This window comes from Lolium rigidum, chromosome 6 (assembly GCF_022539505.1).
Source record: "Lolium rigidum isolate FL_2022 chromosome 6, APGP_CSIRO_Lrig_0.1, whole genome shotgun sequence".
Classification (NCBI taxonomy): Eukaryota; Viridiplantae; Streptophyta; class Magnoliopsida; order Poales; family Poaceae; genus Lolium; species Lolium rigidum.
The window spans coordinates 181532180-181542013 of NC_061513.1; positions in this window are offsets into that span (position 1 = coordinate 181532180).

Below are 9834 nucleotides of genomic sequence, written 5' to 3' on the forward strand. Positions count from 1 at the left end.
AGAAGAATGATGTAATGGGATGAAGTATGGACAAAAGCTCAAGCTTGTGGATTCCCATGTCACCCCAAGAAATATCCAATAGGTACAAGTGTCAAAACTTGGGGATGCCCAAGGCATCCCCTCTTCATCAACAAAGCATCATGTCATCTTTCTATGCGCTATATTTTTATTGCTTCATATGCTATGTGTTGTTCTTGGAGCGTCTTTATTTTAGTTTTTAGTTTTATTTTGTTTTGTTTGCTGTAGCATATGGTTGGATCCTAGCATTGTTGTGTCGGAGAGAGATACGCTCCGTTTTCATTGCATAGAACACTCTAGTTTTCACTCTTATTATTCTGCGAGTGTTCTCTTTTGCTAGTACTGCGTTTAGCTCTTGGTTTTCCATTCTAATTTTGTTCAGAGCTCGTTAGTATTCTTTATTTATGTCTGATTAGCTCTCTGGTCCATTTTTTTTCATCTCTGAGAGCTATTTCAAATAAGTTGATTGGTGTTGGAGACGAGTAAAATGTTTCATGCTGATAGTGATGCAAAAGGAAGCTTGCCTAGACTGTGCCATAGACTTTGACATGTCATGTTAGATGTTATTCTTATCATATGCTTAGTAATATTTGTTGTAGCATGACTTGTCTCAATTAGCTGAGAGTGCTTAATGTGTCATTGAAAGAATCATGTGTTGTTTCCATCATACAAATAATATTATGGTATTCTCCTTTGATGCTTTATTGGGTTGACTTGGCGCATGCTTATACCATGTTATGACTAGAACCAGTCAACTAAAGCCTCTATGATCATTTAGTTTTTGACTTGTAATATCACTTTATGTTTTGATTGATAATGTTTTTTCGCTATGCATGATTATAGCCATTATTGCTCTCTTAGTTGGTCGCTCCCAGTCTTTTGCTAGCCTCCGCCTGTACTGAGTATGAGCTCTACTCGCGCATCCAACCACCAATAACCAAAGTTTGCCAATTGTGTCCACCATATCTACCTACTAGCATTATTGCTATTCCAAGTATATTCATCATAATTTTATTTATCTTCCAAATTAAATTTTGGCATGAGAAAATTAGTTAGTAAAGCTCTCACGAACTTGATGGCACATTTACTTTCTTGCACTTAATAAACTTGATCATTGTGACTATCTTATGAAGTTTATATGTTTCCAAATTGCGAGTTGGGAGTTAGCACAACCATGCTTTCATGGGGAACGTTTTCAACATTGCACTTATTCATATTTAGTTGATGTCATGTTCTTTTGTTTATGGATGCCTAACGGTGCGAAATAAAATGGAAACTTGTAAGTCCATGGAGTTTGTATATATGTTAGAGAAACACCTGGGCCGTTAATCTCAGCCATGCATCATTCATGGTGGAAATTTACAGTGAACCATAGTGAGCATTCTATGAAGCATTTCTAATAAAAAGCTATACCCATAGTAAATAAAAATATTGTTGAGATGCTCATTATCTGTTTGTCTTGTCATTTTGGTATGAGAATGCTCCTATATCATGGGACAGGATGTACCCTGTTGGTGGTTCTCGATGAGACATGTATACTTACAATAACAAGAACTTATTTGGGACCTAAATTGAGTAGCATGAGGTTTAGGTACTCATATTTAAGGGGCACGAGATTTTGAACTTGTGATTTGTCAAGCATATAACTCATATTTGCCATCACATTGACTTTAACCATTCAAGATGCTTATGATAGGGGCAATGAGAGCTCAAAGCTAATGAGTACAATACTTTTTTGGAAGGTTTATAAAACTTGTTAATCTTGCTTCCTTCTTCGAAGGAATTCTCTTTTACTTTTATGTTGAGTTTTCATCTTCTTCCTTGTGCACCAATTAAGAGAGCATAGTTGTTATTTTTAGTGCAATGTGCATAGTACCAAAATTATTAGTGATTGATTCATGATTATGCTAGTGCTTGTTCTTAAATTACTTGTATATAGTTATCGTTTGAACTTTAAAGGTGTCCTGGCATTTATATTTTGCTACTTCATAAAGGACAAGCTGAGTACCACTTTTCTATGTTTTATCTATGCTCATAAACAAACAGTTGCTTTTAGTGCACAATCGTCCATGAACCTTTGTTTGAGTTACTTTTCATGTTGTAACATAGTTGCTAAGTTCTATTATTAGAATTATATCTATCATGCCTATGTTTAGAGTACTTTGATCCCAGCTCACAATGCTTTTACAATAACTTGATCAAGATTGTGTTGGCTGCATGTCACCTCAAAAATTATTTTGTTATCATTTACCTACTCGAGGACGAGCAGGAGTTAAGCTTGGGGATGATGATAGGTTGCAAACGTATCTATAATTTTTTTATGCTCCATGCTTGTTTTACACCAATTTCTATATGTTTTGTTTACACATCGTTGCACTTTTTTTACATTTTCCGGCACTAACCTATTGACAAGACGCCACAGTGCCAGTTCCCTGTTTTCCGCTGTTTTGTATTTCAGAAAAATTGTACAGGAAATATTCTCGGAATTGGACGAAACAAAAGCCGAAGATCTTATTTTTCCGTAACGAAGACAAAGTCTAGAGGGGGGGGGGGGCGAAGAGGTGCCACAGGGCAGCCATACCAGGCCTAGGCGCGGCACAGGCCCTGGCCGCGCCTAGGGGTGGTATGGGGCCCCTGGCCTCCACCGACCTCTCCCTTCCGCCTATAAGAAGCCTCCCGACGCGTGAACCCTAAATCAATAAGCATCTGCCCACGAAAAGTTCCGTAGCTCCACCGCCATCGCAGACAAGATTCGGGGGACAGAAATATCTATTCCGGCACCCTGCCGGGACGGGGAATTGCCCTCGGAGCCGTCTCCATCGACTCCACCGCCATCTTCATCGCCGTTGGTGATTCCCATGATGAGGAGTGAGTAGTTCTCCCCCGAGGCTAAGGGCTTTACCGATATCTATATGGTCTATCTATCTCTCCATGTATGATGTTTATGTGATCATGAGCTTTGTAATCTAGTTGAATAAGTAGATGTTATTCTTCAACTATTGTGCTACTCAAGTGGTTTTATTATGTGATCTCCGAGGACACCTTGTCCAACAGTGTGAGGGTAACAGTGTGCACACCGTGTTTGTTTCTTAAGTTTAATTTACAGAAATACTTATGAATTGTGGTGACTAGTTAGTACCATCTTTGAATGCTCAAAGTGACAGCGTGGGGCGTCCATAGATTGTGAATGCGGACTTTAAGGAGTACTTATGCATCCCTACGCAGTGAATTTGTGTTTGTTATCAAACCGGAGAGTGGTTCGGAGTAACATAGTGAAGTGATAATATCTATGTATTCAATTATGGTATCATTGTTGAGAGTGTCCACTAGTAAAAGTATGATCCCTATGTCTTGTTTCCAAGCATTGAAACGCCGTTTACAACCAGTTCTGCTACATGTTTGCTTGTTGCCATTTTTATTTCAGATTGCAATTACTACTTACAATCATCAATATTACTTGTATTTCACTATCTCTTCGCCAAACTAGTGCACCTATACACCTGACAAGTGTATTGGGTGTGTTGGGGACACAAGAGACTTCTTGTATCGTAATTGCAGGGTTGCTTGAGAGGAATATCTTTGACCTCTACCTCCCTGAGTTCGATAAACCTTGAGTGATCCACTTAAGGGAAACTTGCTGCTGTTCTACAAATCTCTACACTTGGAGGCCCAACACTGTCTACAAGAATAGAAGCGTGCGTAGACATCAGCGACGTATTTGCGCCTCGGCATGAATTGAGATGTTTTAAACAACAAAATAAATAGGTTCAAAGTACTCTTAGTTATTACATCCAAATTCTTAAAAGTCTACATAAAAATAACATGAAATTGACCTCTACGCATTGCCTTCGTGGCCAACCAATGCTCACTGATGCTCAATCGGATCCTTATGTAGGCATCTGGACATGTTCTCGTCAGTGACTTCAACATTCATATGCAGATACTGCTGCCAAGATGATGCCCCAGGGATTAGCGCAACCAACTCACCTTGGAAATCCCATTGGTGCTCATTGCGGCCATCATGAAGCTTGTTCTCAATTATCATTTTGTGCATGATCACGCAATAGGTCATAACCTCATGCATGATCTTCAGCGACCATGTTCTTCCCGGGTGACGGACAATTTTCCACCGAGTTTGGAGCACACCAAATCCCCGCTCCACATCTTTCCTGCAAGCCTCTTGCATCTTGGCTAACCTCTTCATCTTTTCCGTGTTTGGTTACGAACAATATTCACCAATGTGGCACAGTTAGGGTAGATGCCATCAGCAAGATAATATGACTTGTCATATTCATTTCCATTGATCTCGTAGCTTACCCGGGGAGGTTTGCCTTGAATAAGCCTATTGAAAACCGGTGATCGGTGCAACACATTGATGTGATTGTTGGAACCGGCCATGCCAAAGAATGAATGCCAAATCCATAAATCTTGAGATATCACTGCTTCAAGAATGATAGTGCATCCCTCCGCATGGCCGATGTACTGACCCTGCCATCCAAATGGACAGTTCTTTCACTCCTAGTGCATGCAATCTATGCGGCCGATCATTCCTGGGAACCCTCTAGACTAGTTGATAGACAGTAGCCGCCTTGTATCCTCAACTGTTGGCTCGCTACAGTAATGTTCCGCGAACACGATAATCACAGCTCGACAAAACTTGTACAAGGACTCAAGGCAGGTGCTCTGATGACCCACAAGTATAGGGGGTGTATCGTAGTATCTTTGATAAGTAAGAATGTCGATCCCAACGAGGAGCAGAAGGTGTTGACAAGCAGTTTCGATGAAGGATTCACTGTAAATGCTCACAGACAAGTATTCGGGGGTTTTGATGTAACGGATGAATAAAGTACGAGTAAGTAAAGTGCGAGAGTAATAATTGCAGCGAGTGGCCCAATCCTTTTTAGCACAAAGGACAAGCCGGTTTTTTTACTTATAATGACCAAACGTTCTCGAGGACACACGGGATTTTAGTCTAGTGCTTTCGCTACATACGGCTAATTAATCTTCATTGTTTTGATAAGTGTTGTGTGGGTGAACCTATGCTAATGTACCGCCCTTCCTAGGACTAATACATACTTGTGATTATACCCCTTGCAAGCATCCGCAACTACAAGAAAGTAATTAAGATAAATCTAACCACAGCCTTAAACTCCGAGATCCTGCTATCCCTCCTGCATCGATATACCAACGGGGGCTCAGGTTTCTGTCACTCCGGCAACCCCGCAATTGGCAAACGAGTACAAGATGCATTCCCCTAGGCCCATAAAGGTGAAGTGTCATGTAGTCGACGTTCACACGACACCACTAGAAGAATAACACCACAACTTAAATATCATAACATTGAATATTACTCAACCATACTTCACTACTAACATTTAGACTTCACCCATGTCCTCAAGAACTAAACAAACTACTCACGAGACATCATATGGAACATGATCAGAGGTGATATGATGATGAATAATAATCTGAACATAAACCTTGGTTCAACGGTTTCACTCAATAGCATCAATAACAAGTAGAAATCAACACCGGGAGAGTTTCCCCCTATCAAACAATCAAGATCAAACCCAAATTGTTACAGCGGTGACGAGGTGCAGCGGTGGAGACGGAGGTGATGATGATGAAGATGATGGTGATGGTGATGGAGATGATGTCCAGCTCGATGACGGTGACGATGGCGTCGATTTCCCCCTCCGGGAGGGAATTTCCCCGGTGGATCTCAGCCTGCCGGAGAGCTCTTTTCTCTCTGGTGTTCTCCGCCCCGCAGAGGCGGCTGTGACTCTTCGCGACGTACCCCTGGAGCTTAGGTTTTCGGGACGAAGGCGTACGCGAAGAAAAGGAGGCGAGAGGGGGCTGTGGGCCCCCTCCTCACAGGGCGGCGCGGCCAGGCCTTGGGCCACGCCGGCCTATGAGGTGGGCCCACCTCGGGTCCCCTCGGCTCCCCCTTCTGGCTCCCTTCGTCTTCTGGAAAAATAGGATTTTTCATATAATTTCCGTCAACTGTTGATCTTCCGAAATATTGCATTCTGACGGTGCTTTTTCCAGCAGAATCCTGGCTCCGGTGCGCGATCCTCCAATAATCATGAAACATGCAAAATAGATGAAATAACATAAGTATTATCTCCAAATATGAAATATATCAATGAATAACAGCAAATCATGATATAAAATAGTGATGCAAATTGGACGTATCATCTCCCCCCAAGCTTAGACTTCGCTTGTCCCCAAGCGAAACTGAACTCGGTAAACAGGACCACATGTTTATGGAGTGAAGAGTCGATAAATCAAATACGGACAAGAAGCATCATATTCATTCACACAAGACATTCTAGTAAACAACTTCCTCATATAATTCAACTTGAAACAAGTATAAGGTAATCACAAAATAAAGGTGCATAAGAAATCATAATTGGTGATGGCAAACTTTGTTCTTGGTCAGAGAACAGTTAACAGATTATTCTTATCTATCAAGCGGCGCTCTCATGTTAAAGTTTATATGGCTCATCTTGCACACTCAATCATAATGATCATTGATAACTTTAAAAGCTATATCCATTTAGATAAAACTTGTACTAAACAAGGAAGAATAAAAGACATGATGAAATAAATCACAATATAATGGTTTGATCACAACAACTCAAATGCTTGCTTGAGATGGAGGGAAATAGGTTTACTGACTCAACATAAAGTAAAAGACAGGCCCTTCGCAGAGGGAAGTAGGGATTAAATCATGTGCTAGAGCTTTTTCAATTTTGAAATCGCATAAAGAGAATAAAAGTAATATTTTGAGAGGTGTTTGTTGTTGTCAACGACTGGTAGCGGGTACTCTAACCCCCTTGCCAAACAGACCTCCAAAGAGCGGCTCCCATGAAGGATGTTATCTCTACCAGCAAGGTAGATCATCCCTCTTCTCTTTTGTTTACACATGTACTTTAGTTTATTTAAGGATGACACACCCCCAACCTTTGCTTACACAAGCCATGGCTAACCGAATCCTCGGGTGCCTTCCAACAATCTCATACCATGGAGGAGTGTCTATTGCAAAATTAAGTTGCTTACTGATGAATCAGAGCAAAACATGTGAAGAGAATCATTAATGAGAGTTGATTAATTGGGGCTGGGAACCCCGTTGCCAGCTCTTTTTGCAAAATTATAGGATAAGTGGATGAAGCCACTAGTCCATTAGTGGAAACTGCCTAACAAGAATGAAAGATAAAACACCACATACTTCCTCATGAGCTATAAAACATTGACACAGATAAGAAGTAATAAATTTTGAATTGTTTAAAGGTAGCACATGAAGTATTTACTTGGAATGGCAGGAAATACCATGTAGTAGGTAGATATGGTGGACACAAATGGCATAGGTTTGGGTTGAGGTTTGGATGCACGAGAAGCATTCCCTCTCGGTACGGGTCTTTGGCTAGCAAGGTTAATTAGCAAGCACAAAAGTTGAGGGAAACAAACGAATATAAATGTGATAGAAACAATCATGCATCTTTCTTGTAAGCACAAACAATTTTAACTTCAGAATAATAAGCTATGAGCTAACAAGAAAGGAAGACAATGAAACAACTGTATGTATTTCTCTTTTCCACTTAAACCTCAAGGTGTTGTTGCTATTGACCAATGCTAAGTTTGCCAAAACCAAATAGATTTACTCAATGCTCCCAAAGTGGTACCAATACTAAAATCAAGATCAATCATATAGTAGAAATTGCAAACTAAAATAAAGTGTGCAATATGTAAATGATAAGACTTCTCATTAATATTTCATAACGATAACTCACACCAAGGGATACATAGACAACCAACTAAAGGAGAGATACTTCCACACTGCAACCCATCTTATATGATAACTTCCCTACTCATGATATGACACTACTTGATAATAAAAAGTAAAAGGTAGTGATGATGTGATACCGCGGCACTCCCCCAAGCTTGGAACAAACCAAGAGGATGCCAATACCGATGATGAATTACTCCTTTGGCGATGGTGGTGATGAACTCCTCCCGCGCTTCTTACAGATCTCCTTCAGCTTCAGTTTCTCAGCTTGGCAATTCTGCACTAAGACTCGAAGAGATTCATTGTTATCTGAAGTTGGCGGTGGCGACCTTGTGATGGGTATCGAATAATATTCCAGCATTCTACGGAGTCGGTAATTCTCCTCCTGGAGTATCTCCACTTCTCTTCTTAGAGCCCGGTATTGACCACAAAACTCATCGGTAGTCCGTAGAGCTTCTTAAAGCACAGGGAAAGAGTCGAGGCCAAGAGCAGGTGGTAAGGGTCCCTGCAAGTTATGAGAGAAAGAACGTCGAGTGTCAACAGATCCCACCAAGATTTGCTTACTCCCAATAGCTTGTTGCTCTTGTCTTGATGACACCCTTTTCACTTCTTCCTTCGAAAGCCCTTTGCCCTTGTTGTTGGAGGCCATGTTGCTCCTAGATTGAAAATAGATCCTGGCAGAAATAGCTCGAAACAAAACACGTCGAGAAAACGATATACGGACCTCCAGGGGTCCGGGGGATTATATAGCAGGAATTTTTATGTCATAAGGAAAGTACCAGGTCGAACCGGAGTCGGAAAGGGGCGACGAGGCCCAAGGCCTGGCCGCGCCGGCCTATGGGGGCACGCCCTCGTGCGTCTCCTCCACTCCGTTTCGATATCGTAATTTTTCATATTTTCCAAAAACAGCAAAAACATTGTCCGGAATGTAAATCGCGAACTTTTTATTACCTGTATTGTTACCTATTCAAAGTTGAGTTCTGGCGGACTGTCAATTTGACCTTTGATGAAAGCCTCCGGTGTTTCCACTCGAATAACATCAACATCTACATTATAAGAATCACCTGAGATATAATGCTTGAGTCTTTGTCCATTCACCACTTGCGTGGCATTGCCTTGGAGAGAACTAATTTTAATTGCTCCGGAACGATACACCTCCTCAACAACATATGGTCCTTCCCATTTCGAGAGTAATTTCCCTGCAAAGAATCTGAGACGAGACCGATACAATAGGACTTTATCCCCAATATTAAACTCTCTTTTGATAATCCTTCTATCATGCCATTTCTTAACTTTCTCTTTAAAGAGTTTAGCATTTTCATAAGCTTCACTTCTCCATTCATCTAGAGAACTTAATTGCAGCAACCTCTTATTACCGGCTAGTTTAGGATCTTTATTTAGTTCTCTAACAGCCCAATAAGCTTTGTGCTCTAGTTCTAAAGGTAAATGACAAGCTTTTCCATAAACCATTTTATAAGGTGACATTCCCATGGGGTTTTTATAAGCGGTTCTATAAGCCCATAGTGCTTCCTTCAATTTACTAGCCCAATTCTTTCTAGTTTTATTAACAGTCTTTTGCAAGATAGATTTAATCTCTCTATTTGATAGTTCCACTTGCCCACTAGTTTGAGGATGATAAGCGGAAGCAATTCTATGATTAATACCATATTTAGCAAGAGTTTTTCTAAAACCACCATGAATAAAATGAGAACCTCCATCTGTCATAATATATCTAGGAACTCCAAATCTAGGAAAAATAATGTCTAAAAGCATTCTTAAAGAGGTCTCACCATCAACACTTTTTGTAGGTATGGCTTCCACCCATTTAGTAACATAATCAACAGCAACAAGTGATGCGGGGTGGCCTTCGGACACCTCCACACCAAGACCAACAAGTCCCCCAAGTGGACCAATGACTCGGGCTCGAGTAAAAGCGCTACATGATAAGGTGAACTCGCTCCTCACCACCCTTGATCTTGATACCCCTTTGGATGGAATGCTACCTCATGCCGATGTGCTATGTGTCA